The sequence below is a fragment of the Thermobia domestica genome, chromosome 7, assembly GCF_964235325.1.
Source record: "Thermobia domestica chromosome 7, izTheDome1.hap1.1, whole genome shotgun sequence".
In the NCBI taxonomy this organism is placed as follows: Eukaryota; Metazoa; Arthropoda; class Insecta; order Zygentoma; family Lepismatidae; genus Thermobia; species Thermobia domestica.
This window is the reverse complement of record NC_137460.1, coordinates 1818783-1841960: the sequence shown is the minus strand read 5'-3', so window position 1 is coordinate 1841960 and position 23178 is coordinate 1818783. Positions and strand designations below refer to the sequence as shown.

Genomic DNA, 23178 nt, shown 5'->3' with positions numbered 1-23178 from the left:
CATACTTAATGTCAAATAAAGTAACCAATATTCAACAAAATTTTATACAAATAGAGAATCGTCTAAAAGAAACAAACGAGATAAAAGAGAAATTAAAAAGGTAAAAATCTAAAACTGACGAGACAGGAACAAACACATTTTTCGAAAGAATACATTTTTAAGAAGCTTAATTTACCAAGAGTTCCTTTATAAACTTCAGAAACTCCTCGGGAACTTGTTCAGACATGTTTTGACCTCTCCGGTTTAGGATTTAGGATTTAGATTTCTGGGCTTTCGACATCTAAGGCCGATTAGCCCGTCACGATTTGAGGGATGACGTCCCTCCGCGAGCACACAATCTGGGGAAGGGGAAGGAAGGAAGCAGCCTGGGACCTGTAAGTTAGGTACCACCCCGACATTTGCCTGGTATGAATGAGGAAAACCTCATTGAGGGTGGCTGGCCTGAAAAATCGTGTTACACTTTTTTGATCGAGTGACCCCATCGGGAATCGAACCCGGGACCGCTCGCACCGAATACGAGAGTGTTAGCGACTTGACCTGTTCGGCGTGGGATGTGGCTCTTACGAGCGTGAACAGTATGACGTCATTTACCGAATTTTCTGGACAGACGTTGTATTTACTCTGTCCGTGTGTCCGTTCAGGAGACAAAATCTTGAGAACTGCTCGATGGATCACCATCAATTTTCGCCTAGATATAGAGGGTGAAATGTTAAGAACCCTTTTTTTAAAGAAGATTTTTAGTGTGAACAAGAAATGGGTTTAGTCATGAGAAATGTTTTGTGGTACTGTATTTATTTATTTATAGGGTATTCTTCACCTCGTCGGTCTTAAGCATCAATTAGTTAATATAGTTGCCACTAGAGGGTTACCCCCTCTCTCTGGGCAAGTGATCTGCTGAAAATAAGTGCAAACATAAATAACAATAGTTATAAATAATATCTAAATATCGATTTTTATTTTTATTATTTTTGCTTTTTTACCGGGCTAGCTAAAGTGACTAGCAACCTGTAAGAGGGTTACGCCCTCTGTGAGGTGTAAAAATCCAGTTTGTTTATGAAGATGATCTCATATCTTTGGAAAAACTTATGCAGGTGTTACTGATGAGAAGTGAATATTAAAAATTATAAAGATTTATAAAAAAAAGTCATAGAAGATGGTTCTTGGTCACGTACATTATACTTCAGTCGTTAATAATAATTATTATATAGAAATACAAGAAAATATAAAATAAATAATTTATGGAGGACTTGTAGTAAATATGGGCCTATAGTAGAAAATAATAGAATTTACTTTTTGAGAAAAGGACCAGAAAGCGTCATCCGTTTATCTTTGTTGTTATCTTTCTTCTTTTTCTTTCTTTCTTTTCCCACGATGATTTGATTTTCTGCTTTTCTTTGTCCGCACTCGCGTCGCCCACACCACACACATTCATACACATCCTCTAGTTTGCTCGTACCTAGGTCCGGCGGTTTTTCTTCGTGACCCTTCGTGAGTATTGACGTTTCAGAGCAACCGGTGGCTGCTCGCTTCCCTTTGGGAAATTACGCGCAGAAACAGCGAATAAAAGTTAGAATAGAATCACTCACCAACTCAATAGAAATGCCTGCTTTATGCTCACAAATAAAATAAAATAAAATAAAAAATGCCTCCTCTGTGCACTTTGCAGTACTTTAGCCCTCTATATTCCATTCTGTTAATAACACACACCCTCACACACTAACAGAAATCTTCTGCAGGATTTTCCCGCTCTTTTTTTCACATTGTTAGAACGCATGCTGGACCAATTCAATAACATCAGAGAAATTTTCAATTTTACGAAAAGCATGAATTTTTAATGATGTATGTGAATAAAATGCAAATGCAACATTCTTTACTTTAATTGACAATGGTTCTAACGTGACCTCAAGTTACGCAGTCTTAATTTAACTCGCTTTCCTATGTCATACAAAAATGAAACTTTGTACATACAGCGATAAAAGAGGCTGACAAGAAATATCAATTGTTACTTTTATATATTTCTGTATATTTTACTTCTGTATATATATTCCTGTATATTTTACTTCTGTATATTTTACTTCTGTATATATAGTTCTGTATATTTTACTTCTGTATATATACTTCTGTATATTTTACTTCTGTATATATACTTCTGTATATATACCTATAGTTCTGTATATTTTACTTCTGTATATATACTTCTGTATATATCGTTCTGAATATTTTACTTCTGTATATTTTACTTCTGTATATTTTACTTCTGTATATATACTTCTGTATATTTTACTTCTGTATATATACTTCTGTATATTTTACTTCTGTATATATCGTTCTGTATATTTTACTTCTGTATATATACTTCTGTATATTTTACTTCTGTATATATCGTTCTGTATATTTTACTTCTGTATATATCGTTCTGTATATTTTACTTCTGCATATATACTTCTGTATATTTTACTTCTGTATATATACTTCTGTATATTTTACTTCTGTATATATCGTTCTGTATATTTTACTTCTGTATATATACTTTTGTATATTTTACTTCTGTATATATCGTTCTGTATATTTTACTTCTGTATATATCGTTCTGTATATTTTACTTCTGCATATATACTTCTGTATATTTTACTTCTGTATATATACTTCTGTATATTTTACTTCTGTATATATCGTTCTGTATATTTTACTTCTGTATATATCGTTCTGTATATTTTACTTCTGTATATATACTTCTGTATATTTTACTTCTGTATATATCGTTCTGTATATATACTTCTGTATATTTTACTTCTGTATATATACTTCTGTATATATCGTTCTGTATATTTTACTTCTGTATATATCGTTCTGTATATTTTACTTCTGTATATATACTTCTGTATATTTTACTTCTGCATATTTTACTTCTGTATATATACTTCTGTACATTTTACTTCTGTATATATACTTCTGTATATATACCTATAGTTCTGTATATTTTACTTCTGTATATATACTTCTGTATATTTTACTTCTGCATATTTTACTTCTATATATATACTTCTGTACATTTTACTTCTGTATATATACTTCTGTATATATACCTATAGTTCTATATATATACTTCTGTATATTTTACTTCTGTATATTAAAGTTAGATACCTTGTTCCATTTTAAAGACCGATATCAGCCTTTTTGTTAGAATTTAGGATTAGGATTCAGATTTCTGGATTTTCGGCATCTTTGGCCATGTTAGCCGGTGACGTATGAGGGATAACGGCCCTCGACGAGGACACTATCCGGGAAAGGGAAGGAAGAAAGGACTAGGGAAGGAGGGAGGAAGCCTGGGATCTGTATGTTAGGTACCATCCCGCCATTTGGCTGGTGTGAATGAGAAGAACACAGGTAAAACTCATTCAGGGTTGCTAGCCTGAAAATACCTTTTGTACTTTTTCGATCAAGTGGTCACACCGAGAATCAAACCCGGGACCTCCCGCACCAAAATAGAGAGCGTTAGCGAGTGCGCTACAAGGGAACACTTGAGCCAATTTGTATACAACTGATTTTACTCTTTGGTAAAGGGGGTTATCTACTACACAGGGGTTAACATTGTCAAGTTCGAACCAAACTCCATATTTTGAGGATTTTTTTAAATAACACATTAGAAAATAAAATAAAATATTTTTAAAAATGCTTTCTTAATAATGTAAATCATCATTTCTTTTACATGTTATATATAAGAGCACTCAAATGCTTGTGTTTTAGGTCATGTATGAATAGATTTTTTAAAAAAGTAATTTTCTTGAAGGCACTTTTTCTACTTATTGGCAGGATTTGTTTTATTATATTTGTTCATTTTTTTAAAAATAAATCATGGTTTTTGAAAAATATTTTATTTTATTTTATTGAAGTTTCCAATGACAATAGAAGAGACAGGAAGTAGTTATCTCAATAATAAAAAGGAAATGGAAATTTTCAATAGATTTAAAGGGTTCACAGCCTCTACACGCCTAAACAGGAATTTTTGGATATCTATGAATCTCTTTGTCCCTCTGGATACATGTACACGTTCCAACTTCCCCAAACCAAATTTAAACTTAAGGTTTTTATAAGATTTCTCAGACTGATGTCTCGAATTTTGTTTCTATTTCTGTAAAATACGGGTAACTTAGTGGACATGGAAATAAAATATCACAAGTATCACGTAAAATATCCTAACGATTTCCTTTTTCTAAAAAGAAATTTTCCAGTTTAACGTCCACGCTTATGCCCTTTAGACTAATAGAGAAGGATGATTAATGGAAGTGAATAGTTGTGATTTATTTATTTTATTTATTTATTTATTTTTTACTTTCGTATCAGCTGTAACGGTTTTATTTCATTAAGAATCCTATAGAATACAAGTGTTTTTAGTGTAAATTATTTAAGATAGCAAAGCTAGTATGAACTAGTGGTGGCAGGGGCGTCATTTAGGGGGGCAGGAGAGGGCAATTCCCGCCCCCCACAAGAGTTTGAGGAACACATATACTTTAATCAATTTTATACTAATATACTAGTACAAAACATGAAAGTCTTATGTCGCTGGTGCTCTAGCGCCCTCCAAGCGAAGTCTGAAATGACACCCCTGAGTGGTGGGCACAAAATCCGGTTTTTCGGTTTTCTCTAAAACCGATTCGGTTTCTCACCGGATCCGATTTCGGTTTTCTTCAAAACCGGTTCCGGTTTTTCTTTCCAGAATTGGTTCTACTGCTGGCCAGAATAGTGTTTCGTTGTTCTACGGAAACGGATTCCGTTTCCATAGAAATAGTTTTATGCGTTTTTCAAAAGTTTTCACTGAAACTGGTTTTGAAGAAAACCGAAACGGTTTTGTAGAAATCTGTAACCGGTTTCGGTGAAAAACCGAACCAGATTTTGGAAAAAAACCGAAACCGGTGTTTGGAGAAAAACGAAATGTCGTTTTTTCGGATTTTGGTTTTTCTAAAAACCGGTTTCCGGTTTTTATAAAAATCGGTTTTTCCCATCCCTAGTACGTATGAACCAGTTAGTCATTGTGGATGTCAATTCTAAGAACTGGAAGGAAATTGAACTCGCAAACCTGTAGCTGAAACGTTCTTAAATAAACAAATAAATGAGTTTTAAGCAATTCGTTGAAATTTCAAGGCTGTGCCCCCATGGATGGAACTGTGGACATAAGGAGCAGCACTAGTCCATAAACCAGTGTGAAACTAACAGAATTTCCTTTCCTCATTTTCATATTAATAAAGAAAGGTAACATTCCGGAGATAAGCGATTACGTGGTGCCACCTAGCAGATTGTTCCTTCTATAAATTCACTTTTAAAATAAGATGAAGGAAATGGAGGTGATAGAAATACCACACCTTACGAATTGCCGCTATAGGCAAAGTTCTATACGGCCTATTGGAAAACTCAAGTTTAATTATAAAATTCTGGAACAATAAACAATTAATTACAAGAAAATTATAGGAATAAGTACTTCCCGAAAGACTTGATTCCTTCAGTAATTTAATTCTTTCTAGTAGCTGCTACAACAATGCCATCTTGTGTCCATATAGAATACTACTTGAAGAAGAAATCGTTTCTTAATTATGTACGCGTCGTAGTGTCAGGCGTCAGACGGTTTCTGTTTACAACCGCAAATGACCATGAAATTGCATTTTTTAATAAAATGGAAAAAATAAAACTTAAAATTACGAAATAATAACCCTACTCGTCTTTTATGACAAAGCGCACCGAACTCTTTTATTTAAGATTCGTCCTTTTTATCATAAAAACAAGGCACATCCGGCTATTTTTTTATTTTAAAAAAAGCTTCAACTTAATTCTTTCTAACGAGGTATTTTGACAGTAATGGTGGTATGTTGTAACAAACAGCTGCCTTAAGACTACTGTCTGATAGAAGTCAAGCCTGTTTACAAAACGTTTGATTCAATGATTCTGGCAGACTTTCCACTTAGAGGGTGTCATCAGACCCTTCAATCCATTGGAAGTTGAAACAAAGTTCATGATGATCACTGGCAACCCTCTTACAACGTGCACTTCCAAGGGGAATGGTTTTGTTTTAGTCAATTACCCGCTTGACTGTTTTAAAATAAGAAAAATTGGTAATTATTTCCGTTAGTGAGTCATTTTTTACTATTACTTTACTTAAGCGCTCTCAAATCGATAGAAACAAAGAAAGTATACTGAAATATCAGAAAATAATAAGTAATCTATCTATCTATCTATCTATCTATCTATATATATATATATATATATATATATATATATATATATATATATATATATATATATATATATATATATATATATAAATGAAATATTACTATTGTGGGCTAAATTTGGATGTAAACGGCATCGGAATTGTCATTGTTCATCTTCAGCAACCCCGAAAACTATGGACTCTGCACTAATATCAGTCATTTTTCATCATTTATATACATTTCTCCGTCCTCATCCCAAGTTGCGGGGCTGAATTTGAATTTAAACGGCATTGGAAGCGTCACTGCTCATCTCAGCGACCCCAAAAACTATGGATTCTGCACTAATATCTGTCACTTTCGATCATTTTATATATATACATTCACCCTCCAAGTTGCACAGTCAAAGTGAAGTGATAAAAGTCATTACAGGCCCGAACCTCATCCATGTTGAAAATTTGATCGAGATCGGTCGGGTGGTTCACAAGTTGTTAAATCACAAACATAGTCACTTTCATTTTTATATAATACGCCCTATATATAGATTCCATTATGTTTTTCTACGGAAAGGCTCTGTGTGTGATATTAAACTATTCAATGCCTAAAACTGAGAGTTAAGCAAAGACTAAATTATTTTATTTATCAAATGCTAACTAACTTTATGTTATTTTCTGTACTCCCAAAGTTCTCTGAATCGCGTCATACGATCTATGCGATCTCTAAATACTTATTATTGTATTAATAAAATTGTTTATTAAATCTCAATTTCCTCTCGCAATACCTACAGGTGTCTGGGTGCAGAAAAAGTGTAATATTCGAGAACAGATCTAGTTTTTAAAAGTGAAAATATTTTTTAAATAATTACAATAACATTCAATATGGTTGTATATTTACATCATGTTCCACTATACTATTAATTGATTAATGTTTACTTGTGATTGCTTTTAAATACTGCCTTCTAGATAACTTAATATGAAAGTTCCATATACCATGGAAGCAGACGCGCACCCAGAGATTTTTGTTGGGTGAGTCCAAGCTTTCGCGGAAAACCAATACTTACTTGTACAGTCCGCATTAAAAAACCTGCAACATGAGCATGTAAGTTTATTGTGAAACGACGTCTATTGTGTCTTTTGCTCCAAAATAAGTGTGCAGGTGAGGACGCCGAGGTTTCTCTTGGTGTGGTTTGTGCCATTTAGACGTTATGTTGATTCCCTGCGCTCTTAGGCCTAGTTTCACAATAAACTTAGATGATCATGTTGCAGGTTTTTTGCTGCGGACTGTACATGCCACTACATCTATGTAGTATTGAACGAGCATTAGGGTATATTCTGCACCCGTAAAGACGATAATTAATTGTAAAATACTTCCACCTATATTTTCAGAAAGAAAAAAAATATAAAACTAGATTGCTTTTATAAGAGAAAGAGTACACATGCATTTTACATTTATCTTTTCCCTATTAAAGAAGTATACCTTTATTGAGAAAGTGTACAAATCTATGTTGAGTTTGGAAGTTTTGTTTTCTCGAAGAGTCCGAACCCCGTGGACCCCCGTGGGTGTGACCCTGCATGGAAGATATCTAAATTTAAGAATGGAAAAGACGGCTTAATCGTCTGCGGAAAATCTGAAGATAGAAGGAAAAATAACATTTTTAAAATTTCATTCTGGCTTCTCTCTTAATCTTCAGTTTTATACTGAAGACTGAAAATGAAATGAAATCTTTGAGTTTTATGTCCCACGGTTATGCCGTGTGTGTTAAAGGAGACGGTGATGAGAAATGAATGAAATGGCGGAGTGAATAAAGTGGGAGGAAACGGGATAACCCTGGGAAAATCCACGCATGCGGTGTTTGTCCGCCACAAAGCCCACTTGACGGGAGCTGGAAATGAACCAGAGACAGCACGCACCTGAGGTGAAAGCTCCACCACTGAGCCACCGCTGCCTAAATCTGAAGAAAGAAGAAAAAATAATATTTCTAAAATTTCATTGTGGCTTCACTTTTAATCTTCAGCGTTTTATTCTGAAAAGTGAGATTTAACTTTTCAAGGGGCTTACGGTGGATCAGTAATACAGTGCGAAGGGTTCATTACTCGATTTCAGGCCAAATGAGTTTGTGGCGGACAACACCCTGACCGTGGGTTTTCTAGGACTTCTCTCACACTCTCTAACTACCTAACTCTATGGCCTATGGCTGGCTTTGCGTAGGATGGCCGCTAACGCTCTCGCCTTCGGTGCGAGCGGTTTCGGGTTTGATTCCCGGTGCGGGCACTCGGTCGAAAAGGTGTAAAACGCTTTTTCAACCCAGCCACCCTGAATGACGTTTTACTTGCTTTTCCTCATTCACACCAGGCAAATGCTGGAGTCGTACCTAACTTGTAGTTCCCGGACCGCTTCCTTCCTTCCCCAATCCTTTCTTCTTTCCCTCTCCCCGGATAGTGTGCTCGCCAAGGGACGTCATCCGCGAAACGTGACGAGCTAAATGGCCCTAAGATGCCGAGAGCCCAGAAATCTAAATCCTAAATCTATGTCCTATGGAACCTGAAGGTTCAATACCGCGTACACAAAAACTCTCTATTAACTTCTGCCTTTAGCCAACTGCATCCAGTTTCTACTTTGTATTCAATTTCTGCAAGATCCATCTTAATATTGTCCTCCCATCTGTACGTAGATCTTTCTAATCTATCCAGTTAAGACTTTTAAAGCGTTCGTAGTTTCTTCCATTCTGATTACATGACCTGCCCACCTGAGTCTCCTAGATTTAGATTCTCTCACATTCTCACTCTACCAAAATTTTCACAAATTACCTGTCTCCTGTGTACGTAAAACTGAATTTTTTAATTTCATTTTATCTCATGTCCAGGTATGAATCCAGTGGAGTTGATGGGGAACCAGGCAGCCCATCATATAAATACAAGAAAGCTTTTCCCCCATCACAGTATTCCACCTCACCCCTAAGAGAGCTCAATTACAGGACCATATCAATAACGTAACCGAATTTTAGTCTAGATACAACAAATGTGTTGTATAGCTAAGTGTAAGTAAGAACTACCATTTTATACCACCACTACTACCTGAGAAATACCGTTTATATAGCTAAGTGTACACAAGGTTTCGCTGATGACTGAAGAGCAATAGAGTTTTTAATATAGTATCTTCTGACCTGTGTTCACTCTGCTAATTGATGTGTTACTAATAATACAGAATGTGTAAATACAGAAAGATCACCGTGACGTTATTCATATTTCCGGATTTCTTCGCTCATTCCTTTAGCCTTTTTTAACACCACCGCGGTGTTATTTTCACACCGCTCAACCAGGTTCGCCATTTCGGACTTCGTTTGGGGAGGGACAAGAGCACCACAGACATAAGACTTTCGCGTTTTGTACTAGTATATTAATAGACAATCGATTAAAGTATATATATTCCTCTAATTCTTGGGGATGGCAATTGCCTCTTCCTGTTCCCCCTCAAATGACGCCGCTGCGCTCAACACCAGACCGGTATCTCCTGCCTTGTGTTAACCGCAACACCAAGTTCTTGGTGTTAAAGTAGCGCGCTAAAGTGGTAATCATTTTGAGATCACTGGTCTGTGTTAAAATTGAATTGTTTCAACTCCACCATTTTTTCTTTGCTGTGTAGATTGAGAAAGAAATTTGCAGCTACAACTGGGGATCGAACTTACATGCTCATGTAGAAGCCTTACCGTCAACGTCACTGTAGTTCTCGAGTATTAAGTGATATATTATTATTATTATTATTATTATTATTATTATTATTATTATTATTATTATTATTATTATTATTATTATTATTATTATTATTATTATTATTATTATTATTAAAGACGTAATGATTAAGTGCAAACGTATCAAGACCTACTAGTCTTGCATTGCATAACCTAGAAGCAATGTTGATTTTAATTTCCGCCAAAACTAAATTCCTGGCACTGATGTTGAACACATCTAAACTAATCCGTACATTTTCAATGAAAGTCATATTTATATTTTTCGTCCGTGGAAAACTTAACATTAGATTCTCCATTATTTTACTGTGCTTCTCAGAGAAACAATTATAAAAATCTTTCAGTTGGACGTCCCATAATTAACCCTGTTAGGCTAAGGGAGACAGTGATTAAAGCAAATAATGACGATGAAAGAATTAGTGGAATAATAATGTAGGAGGGAACGGAAGTACCGGAGAAAACCAAGGACACGATGTTGTCCACCACAAAATTACTTGGCCGGGAATTGAACCAGAAACCTTACCCACTAAGAGTAAGCGCTCCACCACTGAACATCCGGGACCCTAGAAAAGTTTGGGGTTGGATGGAAAAAGCAAAGGTTCATAATAAACTAGTACAAGAAGCATTTAGGGGAGAGGAAGGGAATGGCAATCAGCCCACTTTGCCCTCTTGCGTGACCCGAAGAGAAGTCAAACTGGTACTGCCATCTGCCTCTTGTAGCAAGATTTCTTGTGTATTGTCGAGGAAGTTGTCAGAGAAGACTGAAGTCTACAGAGTGCTGAAATTTGTTTTCCTTTATTTTCTTACAAGGATCTACATATTTCAACTCACGATGCGTACAATTTTAAGTTGTAAGATCTTGAAGTTACTAAGATTCATAAAAAAGTTATATTTACGTCTAATACACAAAACATAGTTATATTTCAAATAAACTTCGTTTTACAGTATAACCAACTCAATTTTCAAAATGGCGCAATGTTGGGGATGCCGATCAACGTGATCGGTTTACCATCATGGTGATCGCCATTCCGAACAAACTTTTGGAATACTTCTCCAGACAAAAATTATAAAAGAGGCTAGACCAAAGGTAGGTAATACGCCTACTTGAGTCAAACACTGAAACTTTGGTATTGATGTAACCTTTGTGGATCGTGGGTGCACGCTGACTGTGCTGTTATGGACTCACCAGATGCATATATCTGTGACGTGTCTTTGAAAAAAACGTCAATAAAACATTCAGTTGACGTTTCTCAATCTTTCAAAGGCGCAGTTTAGCAAAAAAAAAAAAAAAAACTGCCTATGGAACTGTGTGTGTTTATTAAGCTTTTACTGTGATCGCCATTACCAACATGTGATGGGAATGGCGACCAAAGTAGCAATTTGAGTTTTTTCCATCGCGTTCCGAACTGAAAGAATGATCCTCTTTTTATTTTTCACACTTATTGTAGAAGGATTGGAGTATGTATTTACAAATTTGTTTCAATATATGTTGCAAATAAAACTACGTAATAAACCCATTTTCCTTAGGTGATCGTCATTGCCCACCTCCCCCCTACTACGTAAGAGTTAAAACAGAAAATTCCTTAAATGGGGAAACTTAAGTAGGAAACATATTCGACAACACTAAATCGTACAGGAAGTGATGAAGATTAGATATTGAATAGTACGGTAGTAGAAATATTAAGTGAATTTGCTCTTGCAGATGATATGGTAATTTTATACGTAGAATACGAAAACTAACCTGGAATTAGAAAATTAAGAGCAAAGAGCTGAAAAAAGATGAGGAATTTTAAAAAAATGAAATAGGTTAAACCAATGGTGATTGGAAAGAAGATGAATGTTCAGTTGTAGAAATTGGAAGGAGGAAAGTGGTACAGGTATCTAAATAGTGTATTGTTAGGAAAACATCATCAAAAATTTGAAATAAAACCAAAGATTGAAATGACAAGACTGTCCTCTACGGTGAAAATGAAGGTATATTTGAGGACGATTGAAGAAAATGAGCTGAAGAAATGTGTCTGGAAAACTGTACTATTGGGAGAGGATACAACGACTGGTAGCGTTTGAAATGTAAGAAATGGGGAGAAGAATGAAGGAAAAGATAATAAACTGGGAGGAAGAAAAAACTATCAGGAAATATTAGGAAAAGCTATAATACTCCTCTTCACAAATAACAATGATAAATATAGTGCAAAATATTAAAGGAAATTGATAGAAATACGAATGAATGGAATACGAGTACGGTAGAAGTACGAAGTACGATAATAATAATAATAATAATAATAATAATAATAATAATAATAATAATAATAATAATAATAATAATAATAATAATAATAATAATAAGAAGAAGAAGAAGAAGAAGAAGAAGAAGAAGAAATAAAGTGAGAAAAGAAAATAATATAGACTTCTATGAAAATTTAGTAATTCCATATTATTTTACAGAGAAATAATCATAAGAATTCGAAATAAAATTTGGGAGACACTTTTCTCGATATTATTCAATCCAATAGGCGGTTTGCCCAAGAGACGAGACCACGAATTACACAAAGAAAAAAGATATGTATGTGTCGTTCGAAAAAAATTAGGTTACATGCGTAAATCCTGTAATTTTTGGACTTAACGTACGACTCTATGTAGGTCTAACATTCTGCACCAAACTTAAAACGTATGTTTTAGGTCTATAATACTGTCCATATAAGTGTTCCATCTATACGTACTTTCCGTATGAAACAAGGAAATGTGTATAGATGGTAAGGATCTCAGATACAGATGGACGTACACTCATGTCCAAAATTATTGTCGCATGTCTATAAATAAGTTGCTGTAGGAATATAATTTGATAAAGAATTCGCCCGGTATTTCTTGTAATGTTAGTATGTGTATAATCGGGAAAGACATGTGTGTGGCAAATTTCAGGTCAAAAGAACAGTAAATAAGAACAATAAAACAAAAATAAAACTTTCTTGTCCATTTAGTAACATTTTGTTTTACTCACTCTAATTTTCGTATTTATAATTCTCTTCCTATGAAATTTACCACAAGTATGCATTTCCCGATTATAAGCATAGTACCAATGTGAAAAGTACCCTGCAAAATCATTGTCAAATTCTATTCTAGTCTGATTGGCTGCAAAATTTGAAAAATAAACGAATACAGGGGCGGCAAAATTTGACAAAGAAAATACTAAAGGGGCGGCATGTGAAAGTACTGCCCAGGGCGGCAAAACTTCTAGCGCCGGCCCTGCTTCATAAATATGTAGACATCAACAAACCTTAACTGTTGTTTAAGTCGTTGACTGTGTTTTGTGGTGAAAATGTTCATGATCTGTTGGTTGCTTACCGTGAATTTAAAAGTAAGGTTATTGAAGTTCTTAACAGTGAGGATAAGGAAGTTGACATTGTATCATTGTTAAACAGTTTAAAAGTTAACCATAGGTCTTTTACTGTCAGCTCGTTACGTTCAATATGGTTGCCAGTCTCGAGTGTTGATGCCAAGAGTTTCTTTTCCAAGTATAATATGATTGTTATTGACATGATAAAGAACTTAAAAGAAGAATTGATAATGTCTTGCTGTATGTTATACTTTAACTAAGAATAAGGTTAGAGGAAGTGTTTAAATTTTTGCATTAATTTCTATATTTCAGTCAATGTATTAGCTAGAATGTGCACCTAATCAAGGTATATCCTCATTTCTGTATTAGATACACTTTACTACCAAAAATATACAGTTTACAAGTTCCATAATTTTTTAAAAGAACTTGTGCTACATTTAGAAAATTAAATGCGACATAAATGCAAAAATTGTGATATTTAATGCTACAAAATATCAAAATTTTTGCGAAAAAGTTTCGTCTTTACATAGAATGTAGGTGAAGTATGTAACATATGTATACGTATGCAATATACGGAAGACTGTTAGTTACGGGACATCCTGTAGCAGCATGATGTAACACCTAAGTGGGGAAAAAGGCAGTATGTATATAGCATATCAATAACGTATGCTTCGTACAGATTTTCGTAGTAAACTTATGGATTCTGTATATTTGTACAGTATACCGCTGTCGGGAGAACGGTTTTTTCTCAGTATATTTTATAATTCTAGACGAGAAAAGGAATGTTACAATGTTGTATCGTTTTCGAGACGAGATCAATTTCTGGAGTCTCGTTGGGAACATAAGTCTTACATCTTAAGCACTGTTTTAGTGTTACATATTCGCAGTGGCGTATTTAGGGGGAGGGCTTCCGGGCTTAAGCCCCCCCGGAAATCTTACTTACTATAGTAAAGTATATTAAATATCTTGCAGAATTTTCACATTTTCAGGCAAAGCCCCCCCGAAAGTTAGCAAAGCCCCTCCCGAAACAAAATCGTAAGTACGCCATTGCATATTCGTAATATAAAAACTACGACGTATAAATTTATAAAGTGATCATATGAATTATGAATATAATAAAGAACATCTATCAACGTTCATCTCTTAAATGCGACATCTGCAAAGCTAATTAAATCATTCTTTTGATGTGGTATTCATTACCTTGTTACAGACTAGTGCCAACCTTTTCCCTATCACCTTAAACTCGAATGTTTTGCATATATTTGTGGTGTGCCACGAGATAGAGCTGAGAACTGTTTGTTACGTGTTGCATCCGTTATAGCACGCAAGTCAGATGTGTGCATACTTTCTGAATGTTGTTATTTGTTTTAATTATTGAGTATTCCAGTTAACAACAATATGTGGTAATTTTTATCGCGTTTTTGTAAACTTTCGATGTTTTGTAATTGAATTACGCAATACGTTGTTGTGCTTTACTTACCATAAATTTATGTTAGTAACTTTGTTTGCAAATCTGCAAAAATCCACTGCTTACGACCTGATTTTGATTGTTGTGATTATGCAGATGTATTATTGCGCATTTGGTATGATAAGATTGACAGTGTACATTCGTGTTTTTGTTGGACTAGGAATTCTGGTCAGTTCTGAGATAATTTTGAATATATACTGTCTTAATATCTATTTGTAATGATATTGAGTATAACTGTTTTAATATCTATTTGTAATTACTTATTATCTAATTATGAAACAAAGTGTAAGAAGATCGATATTGGAAATAGTTAAAAATTAGGAAGAGAAGCACATTGTTTGAAAATGAATGGTCTTATTTTGGGAATACAGAATATAGTGGAATTCTGAGAATTTGTGTATGTGGTGGAAGGTAAAAGATGAAGCAGAATATTCACGAAATGCAATTTCTAAATGAAAAGAAATTTCTAGTTTTACTTTTTACGGTTATGGCCTGCAGGCTAAAGAAAATGGTGAGTATTGAAACTGAATAATTATTTATTTTAAAAAAATGGTGATGAGAACGGGGGAAAACGGGAGGATCTCGAATAAAGAAGCCTCAGGATATTGTCCACTAAAAATCACATGACCTGGGATCGAGTCTTAACACAAGAGGTCAGCACTGCATCACTGAGCAAAGTCAAGTCAAAATATGTCGTTTACCATCTCATTATGAAATGGAAGGATATTTAGCTGACGCTACTTTATTAAGAGTTATATATTTGAAATATGTGTTTGTGAGGGAAGAAGTCGGGAACAGGCCGGTAGCCAGCCCAAAAATGTAGGGGGGCCCGGCTGAAGTTATGGGGGGCCCGATCCAAAAATATTATAGTTCATCACCATATTATAGTTCATTTGCAAGCCTATCGTGAAAATTTTAGGGGAGCTTGCAAAAATTTAGGGGGGCGACCCCTCCTAGACCCCCTGGATACGGGCCTGGTCGGGAACAGTATCTTGTGTGACTATTATGTTTATAATCTGAATGTAGGTGGAGAGTATGTAGAGTGAGTGTTTTTCCTTGATGTTGAGGATATGATTTTGATGTATACGATTGCTTGTTTATCTTCTTCTAGTGGTCTGCAAGAAGTCTTTCTCTGTAGTGCGAGGTTTCCCATGTACCACTTTGTGTCACACAAACAAGTAACTGATTTTAAAATGAAATGAAGACAGTAATATTGATTAGCATTCAGTAAAACTTTTCTAATGCCTCTTGTCAAATTTTTGGAGTAAAAGTTTAACTCAGCTTAGTGTGCGATACCTTTATACATACTAAATACAGTAATTGTTTTTAGTCAAAATGAAGAAATTTACGTTGCGCGCGGAAGCTTCTAAGTTCGCTGGAAATGATCTAGCAGGGATCAGGCCCGTAGCCAGCCCGAAAATGTAGGGGGGGAGGCGGTGAAAATTAAGGGGGCCCGATCAAAAAAATATTATAGTTCATCACCATATTATAGTTCATTTGCAAGCCTACTGTGAAAATTTTAGAGGGCGACAGTAAAAATTTAGGGGGGCGGCCCCCTAGACCCCCTCTGGATACGGGCCTGGCAGGGACAGAATATGTTTTTCTTTGTCATGAAGCTTTATTTTAAAGTTTCAAAAGATTAATAAGGAAAATCATTACTAATGTCTAATGTAATGAATATCTACAAGCAACTGGTTCTAACTAATGTCGCTATTTCTATCAAATACATGAAGGGGGGGGCACGATGGCTCAGTAGTGGAGTGCTTAGCTCTGGTACATGCAGTATGTGGTTCGATCTCCGGCCAAGTAAGTTTGTGGTGGACAACATCGTGTCCGTGGGTTTTCTCGTAGTACTTCCACTTTCTCATTCCACCAATTCTTCCATCGTCACATACACTTGCCTTAAATCATTCGTCTTCCTTACTCTAACGTCAGGCCGGTAGCTAGCCCAAAAATGTAGGGGGGGTCCGGTAGAAGCTAGGGGGGCCTGACACAGTCGTATTATATTTCTTCACCATATTATAGTTCATTTGCAAGCCTACCGTGAAAATTTTAGGGGGGCAGTGAAAATTTGGGAGGGGGGCTTGGCCCACACTAGCTCCCCGTGAATACGGGCCTACCTAACGGACATAATCGTGGGACGTTACACTGAAAGAATTCATTTGATTTCTTTTTCTATCAAATAAATGACAAAACATTATCGACAAATCGCATTCACATGGATATAATCAACCCTTTTTTTATATAAAATGTAGGGCTAAAATCAGTGAGATGTGTTTTAATTACCGTTGCCTACAAGACAAATGTACAATTTTTAAATTCGAGATGAGAAAGAAACATGACAACTCTCGTCTCGTTTTCATGACGATAACCCAGACGAAACAAGAAATTTCTTCAATCTCATGGACAGCAACAGATCGTGAAGACTATTTTATTGCTACGTGGTTCATAGTATAAAAAATATAAATTGATAATACAAATTGTATGAACACGCAGGCCCGTATCCAGAGGGGTCTAGGGGGCCGGCCCCCCCTAAATTGGCTGGCCTCCTCTAAAATTTTCACGGTAGGCTGGCAAAATAACTATAATATGGTTGGATCGGCCCCCCTATCTTCAGTCGCCCCCCCCCCCCTACATTTTTGGGCTGGCTACAGGCCTGTGAACACTGCGTAGAGCTTTAAACAACGTTTAAAGATACGCAAGTTCTTACATAGAAAATAATTTACTGCAACAATGAACATGGTTTAAAATGTTGTTATATCACCCTCTTCTTGTGACGCTAAAGGATTATGGTAAGTTTTAGATAAAATTAAAAACAAAATCAAGGTATAAATTTTATACTTAAATTTATAAAACGGAGACGAGAAACAACTCGAATCAAGACGAGAAAGGCTTCTTCAGAGTTGGAACGAAAATACAAAGAATTCGAGAATCGAGACAAGATGGAAATTTTAAAAAAATTACGAAACGAAACAATACTTTTCGTCTTCTCTCATGGGTAATACTACTTAGAATCACAAAATAAGCTTTTATAAGAAATCTCAAAATATAATTTTTAATATTTGTTTGTTTAGGTTATTTTATTGTTCTTTTTTTTTTTTTTTTAGCTTAGTACTTAATTTAATCATAAATGTAGTACTGTATGAGAGTCCAATCATATTTTACTGAAAATATATCAGTCATATCAATAACTCTATCTGGATCTATACTTCTAACAAGTCATTCATTTTGCAGCCAATGATGAACTGTGAGTAGGGATGCGCACGAGACGAGTCGAGAGAGGATTTTTTTTTCTGACAAAATTCGAGTCGAGACACTGCTCTTCCAATAGAGAAATATACATTTTTCGAGTCGAGATATCACATTTACAACACATTTTCGAGACGAGACAGCCACAAATCTTCTCTCGTGCGCATCCCTAACTGTGAGTTTGGTAGTTGGCGTGTATTTCCTGTACTGATCTTATAAACAGTGCTTGTGTCACTATAATAATCGGATTCTCAAAAGTAACTCGAATCAAAGTCACAAGAAGGAAAGGGGGGTGCTTACATTCGAGTAAACACAATACTCAACTATAGACCTACATTTGAGTCTCGAGTATAGAGGTATTCAGTGTTGGATGTAGTCCGGGGCCGGGGGTCTTTTTTGATTTACAAAAAATAATTGAAACCATTATTTATATATTTTTGAAAATTTTTAGTAAGCGTTGCCCTTCATTCTTTATTGGAAACTTTTTGAAACTACATATTCTTGTTCCTGTTAACGAAATGTGTAACCGGATTTGAAATTAAAATGATTTGCGTAAACTCATGGTCTACCAATCATAGTCTTTATTCTGGCTAGCTATCCAGTTTTTACCCTCTATATCCGCCACTGGACGTATTGTTAACAGTCTTTTCATTTAAAAAAAAAATACAAAGCTTAATCTTAATAAGAGATTCAAGCCTCTTCAGTTAATACAAAAATTATTATTTTTAAATTATTAAATGTTATTAGAGTTTTTAAAAATTAATTGCAATCTTCAAGTTACATTATTGTAATATACTGAAATTTACCGTTTATTGAATTGTAGCGTTCTTTTTCAGTATCGAGACCAGTAGGCGTACGCACGAATTTATTTCGGGACGGGTCAAAACTCAGTATGAGGGCATTTTATAGTATGCACCTATACTTAGGCTAAATTTACACAAGAGTCAAAATTTCGAAGTGGGTCCGGGCCCCCCAGGACCACCACCCCTGCGTACGTCTCTGATCGAGACTAAATGAGACGTGGACTTACAGTTTAAGGTGGAATCCGAACCACCGTAACGCGTTCAATGCTTTCTCACCAAGAATCGAACCCAGGGCCTCACGCAACGAAGTCGTGCGCGCTAAATACCAGAACAGTGACGAGGCCTCATACAGAAATTTATGTTTCACAGGTTATTAACATGTAAGAGGACAACATGTTATCTGTGTCGAAACAAGAACAGTCACTTCATTACAAATCCCCTGGGCAAGTAAATTTGTGGTGTGTAAAATCGGGTCCATGAGTTTTCTCGGGGTACTCCCTCTTCCTCCTAATTCACATTCGCATTCCACCTATTCCTCCATTATCATTTACTGGCCTTAATCATTCCTCTCCCTTAGCCTAAAGGGCGTAGTCGAGGGACGTTAAACTCAAAGGTTGCACTTCATTTTAAAAATCAATGTAGGCTACTTAATGAGTTATCAAAATGCTGAAATGAAATATTTCACATTAAGAGAAGTGACATAGATAGATGTTCGCATCTTGCATCTAATTATTATCAGGAAAACTTGCTAAAAGCTTTATTTCCTTCAAATATGTCATACAGCACTATTGTTCGAATAAATTCCTCTTGGGATTTACGGAAGAAAATTTATCTCTTGAAACACTTTAAATATGTGTAAATTAAGATAAATATGTGTTTTGTAACGCGAAGAGAATTATTATGGTTTTCAGCTGGATACAAAGAAGACTGCAATGCTTTTCAATCTGCTTAACAAGTGAGATAATAATAATAATAATAATAATAATAATAATAATAATAATAATAATAATAATAATAATAATAATAATAATTATTATTATTATTATTATTATTATTATTATTATTATTATTATTATTATTATTATTATTATTATTATTATTATTATTATTAACAAAAACATTTGTAGTTTAAGAGCACTGCATCTCATGAAGCTAAGGTCCTGACCAGGTATTATTTGAATAATCAGAAAAATGTATTACCTTAGCAAAAAATAATGTGAACAGAATATCTAAAATATGGCTTATTTGTTTTTGCTAATGAGCCTAAAAGGTCAGAGGTGACACCTTAATTTACTAGAAAAAGATGGAGCACATTAACAAATAAGTACTATATATTTTTGGAAATAGTTATTCTAGTCGAGCAGTGTTACGATGATAAAATATATTGCTCCTACCTTGTCCTGAATCCGGGGAAAAACAAACACCTACTGCAGGAAACTTTAAAACACTTTGAGAAATTGTATTTAAATAAACAAATATATATATTTTTTTGTTATTAGATGCGGAAGATTGCTTTGTCTAGCAATATCCACACTTTGTGTTTCAATCTAATCACTGGATTAACTCACAACAACCAATTCACTGTCATCTCCCACGCTGAGCACTAGTGAAAAGGTCATGAACGGGGAACCTCCTAAATCGAACGACCGAACAAACGCACGCGCGAAAAGGAACCGTCACGCCGCGCCGACCGCTCGCAGTACCGCGACCCAGCGCACTGCCGGGGTTTCTTGCCGGCAGTACGAACACTAGCCACCCGATTTGGCAACGGCAAGACAGGGGGGAGGGTGCGAAAGAGTTTTGAGGGAAGTCCCTGCCATCTTTCGGAGGACTCCTCAACAACATGGAGCGCGTGGTTGGTGAATCCCCCCTCTTTCCATTGCATCATCACCTCAAACCAACGAGGATTGTTTCTTGCGCTGGTGCTCGTTTACCAATCAGCCCATCCCTGCAGTGGAGTGTACTATGAAAACAGTGACGCACAGTGCGAACGAAATACAAAATGCATCAAATTGAGATTAGAAATATGTTTCAATTGATATATATATATATATTGAGTCAAAGAGAGTAGGCCTATGTAGAGTTATGACATATAACCAATTAGTATGAAAATATTATTTGTTTATGGAGTTAATGGATTTTCAGTTTTCATATTCTTAACGAAACGGTTAATACAAAGTAAAATGCATGAAATTCATAAATTTTAAAAAATTAAAGAAAGAAAAAAAACAGAGAATCAAATATACAAGAAAATAAAAGATGGTACTGATTATTCGTAATCTGCTTCTAGAAAATGTTTTATTTCTACCCTTAATTTGCTTTGACCCCAAAATGTCAAGGACATTACATGTATGTTTTGAGCCGACCTTATCCGATTGGGAGCAAGTTTAGCCTGATAATATACCATAATATGCTCTATAAATGTGTCAAATATTATGATATGGAAACGCTCTGTTTCTGAGTTATGGAAGTTCAAATTTTCACTCAGATTTTCGAAATGAAATGTTTCAGTTTTACGTCATACGAATATATGCCGGCTACGCTAAGGGAGACGGTGAAGATAAGAAGTGAATCCAATGTGAAATGAATAAAGTGGGAGGAAACGGGAGAAGCCAGAGAAAATCTACGAACGCGGTGTTTGTCCACCACAAAACCCATTTGGCGCGAGCTGGGATCGAACCAGGAACCCCACGTACCAGATGTGGACACACTATCACTGAGCCATCGTTTTTCCTAGATTTTCGATCAAAAAAGAAACAGATATGAACGAAACTCAATCGATGTGTATGAAACTTAGCATGGTGAGAGACCTTCACCTGGTCTATAAGCATGTTAAATACAGACGTTTTCAAATTATTAGACTCAACATTCAGTTTCTGAATATTTTACTGTTCTTACAATACTACGTGAAAAAATACGTTCGAACTTAGTCCAAATTACTACTTTGTAACTCTGTCCTAATTTCTAGTGGGTGTGGCATATGCTTTTCAATATCAATAAAACAAATGCGTACGTAACATTCAAATATAATTACCATAAAGTGTGTATATCCAAATTAGAAACAAAAAATGAAATGGAATACGTACAAGAAAATTCTCTCTCACACAAAGATTAATATTTCTTATGAAATCCCTTATTCTTTATTAAGTCTTTTATCCTTTGTGGCATCCTATGTACAAGTTTAGCACATTTTGCCTTCAAGTCAACATACCACAAATTGTTGATCTAATTGATCAATTGAAGTTTAGTTCTAATGTGCTTCTTCTCTAGTTTTTCTTTCATGGAGCTCCAAAAGTTTTCAATCGGGTTCATATCAGGACTAGTGCCTGGCCACGGAAGAACACTAATTTCGTTGTCCTCGAAGAATTTTGCCACAGCTTTGGCCCGGTGGCATGGGGCTCCACCATGCATAAAGATGAATTGTACGTCATCAAACCAGAGCGCAGTTTGGGAAAGCAGTTCTTCTTGAAGAACTTGTAAGTATTGGTCGTGCTTCATTGTCCTTTCTACTATATACAGTCTTCCAGGCCCGAAGACAGAGATCACACCCCAGACCACGACTGAAGTAGGATGCTTCACGGTTTATTAAACACATTCCAACTTGAATTCTTCCCAGGTCAACGTTGCATGTATTGTGAACATTCATCAGACACAAAGATACATGATTCATCACTGAAACACACCATTCTCCAATCGTCAGCAGTCCAATATTCCAAGCCTCGTGCCCATTCGAGGCGCTTCTTTGCCATAATTGGAGTAGATTCTATAATTTTTGTTTTCTTTCTTGAACATGTGCTTTTATTTCCTCGGCACAAAGAATCCTTCGAACACTTTCAGGCCAAATGTCTGCACCATACTCAGCCATTTTTATGCTTAAGTATATTAGAAGTTGCACTTCTGTTTCTCAGAGTCAATCTTTTTAGTTTTCTGATACCTCTTAGCGATAGCTTTGGTTTTCGCCCACATTTCCCAACCCTATTTTGGCTCTTGTTCATTTCAATAGAGATTCTACTCACAGATTTTTGTTCTATCCCAACTCTACTAGCAATGTATTGCCAGGGGTTCCTGCCTGTTGTGCCTAATACCTGTTCTGCCTAATTACCCTCCAGCACTTTGTACGCATTTTTGATTTAATCTTATCTCTAGGCAGAACAGGAATTCCTGTTCTGCCTAGTTCTTGTTCTGCCTAGTTCACACAAAAAGGGATATTTAGATTTGAGCGAAATTTATTAGTACCTATTTCCCCTTGATTTTCAAATATCATTCAAGAATTCTTTAGATTGAACACGCGAGTAGAACGAATTGTTTCATGTGACCAAATACCCCTAAAAATCATTTTTAGTATACCAAATGTAGTGAAAGTGTCCGGTATTATGTAA

General features: G+C 35.5%; 1 protein-coding gene across 2 annotated transcripts in view; it reads right to left on the bottom strand.

Moving 5' to 3' along the window:
* Positions 1 to 20539, bottom strand: part of LOC145689831 (discoidin domain-containing receptor 2-like) — a 1126884-nt gene extending 1106345 nt beyond the window's left edge. For both annotated transcript variants that reach the window (XM_081764050.1, XM_081764051.1), the window contains exon 1: positions 20194 to 20539. The gene's annotated coding sequence lies outside the window, so the exon portion shown is untranslated. The remainder of the gene's footprint in view (positions 1 to 20193) is intronic.
* Between the last annotated feature and the right edge of the window lie 2639 nt (positions 20540 to 23178).